The sequence below is a fragment of the Lissotriton helveticus genome, chromosome 4_1 (genome assembly GCF_964261635.1).
Source record: "Lissotriton helveticus chromosome 4_1, aLisHel1.1, whole genome shotgun sequence".
In the NCBI taxonomy this organism is placed as follows: Eukaryota; Metazoa; Chordata; class Amphibia; order Caudata; family Salamandridae; genus Lissotriton; species Lissotriton helveticus.
In genome coordinates this window covers 1,227,296,111-1,227,297,922 of record NC_136063.1, presented here as the reverse complement: position 1 = coordinate 1,227,297,922, position 1,812 = coordinate 1,227,296,111, and positions in this window count along the sequence as shown.

The following is a 1,812-nucleotide window of genomic DNA, read 5'->3' as shown; positions in this document are numbered from 1 at the left end:
TCATGGCCGAGTGCACGGGAAGCGCTGCATGGGTCCCGTGCAGTCATCCCCCGGGCGTCCGGGCTCCCTCCTCCAGGGCCAACGGTATGGCTGAGTGCCCGGGACGGGCTCCATGGGTCCCAGGCAGTCCTCACCCGGGTGTCTGGGGCTCCCTCCTCCGGCAGGTTGCCCGGGACGGGGTCCAGGGGGGCCCAGGGAGGCATCCCATGCGCCTCTCGGCCTGGAAGTCCTGGCTGGGTCCAGGGGCCCGGCCGGGCCCCGGGTCGGGTGCTTTGGCCCTTGGCCCCATCCCCCAGCCTGCCACACTGCCAAAGGCCCAGGTCGGGGTTCCAGTGTGCCCGGGCAGCCTCCCCTTGCTTGCCTGGGTTCAGGAGCTCTGGGGGGCCTCCCCACCACGGGCTCCGTCCTGGGTCCTGCCTCATGGCAGGGTGCCCGGGACTGGGTCCGGAGGGCCCGGGGAGGCGTTCCCTGAACCTCCGGGCCTGGGAGCCCCGGCTGGGTCCAGGGGCCCCGCCGGGCCCCGGGTCGGGTGCTCGGACCCTTGGCCCTGCCCCCCTGGCCTGCCGCACTGCCAAAGGCCCGGGACAGGGTTCCGTGGTGCCCAGGGAGTCTCCCCTTGCTTGGATGGGTTCAGGAGCTCCGGCCAGGGCCCCTGAGGGCCCCAGGAAGGGTGGCCTCTGCACCCCGGGCTCCGTCCTTGGTTCTGCCGCATGGCAGGGTGCTGGGATGGTATCAGGCTGGCACGGGGAGGCTTCCCCTGCGCCTCCAGGCCTGGGAGCCCCGGCTGGAGCCAGGGGCCTGGCCGGGACCCCGGGTCAGGTGCTCCGGCCCTGGGCCCAACCCCGGCCTGCTGCACTGCCAAAAGCCTGGGTCAGGGTTCCGTGGTGCCCGGGCAGCCTCCCCTGGCTTGGCTGGGTTCAGGAGCTCCGGCTGGGGCCCCTGAGGGTCAGGGGCTCGGGGGGAGGGTGGCCTCCCCACCCCGGGCTCCGTCCTTGGTCCTGCCATGTGGCAGGGTGCCCGGGACAGGGTCCGGAGGACCCGGGGAGGCATCCCATGCGCCTCCGGGCCGGGGAGCCCCGGTTGGGTTCAGGGGCCCAGCTGGGTCCCGGGTCGGGTGCTCAGGCCCTGGGCCCTATCCCCTGGCCTTCCGCACTTCCAAAGGCCCAGTACGGGGTTCCATGGTGCCCAAGAAGCCTCCCCTTGCTTGGCTGGGTTCAGGAGCCCCATCCGGGGCCCCTGAGGGCCCCGGGGAGGTTGGCCTCCCCACCCCGGGCTCCGTCCTGGGTCCTGCCGCATTTCAGGGTGCCCGGGATGGGGTCCAGCAGGCCCGGGGAGACTTCCCCTGCGCCTCTGGGCCTGGGAGCCCCGGCAGGGTCCAGGGACCGGCCGGGCTCTGGGTCAGGTGCTCCGGCCCTGGGCCCAGTCCCCCGGGCTGCTGCTCCACCAAGGGCCCAGGACAGGGGTCAGTCGGTCCTGTGCAGGCCTCCCCTGCTTGTCAAGGTTTCCGCGGGCCCCGGGTCGGAGGGCCTGTCGGGTCCCCCTGACAGCCTCAATGGCTGAGGCTCAGCTGGGGCCCTGGGCCTCCGGTCCGCCATGCCCCGGGTGCCCGCTCACTCCTTTGTAGGGGCACAGGGTGACCAAATGGCTTCCCTTTCGTGCCCAGCCATCTGGTTGCCCAGATCCCCTCGGACATCTGGTCTCCCCCAATGCTTTTCAATGGGATGACCAGATGGCCAAAGTTCCCTGGAAGTCCCGATGAGGTGCCATTTGCCTCCTGGATCCCAGCGAGGGCTCCAGGAGGTCGGGTACTTT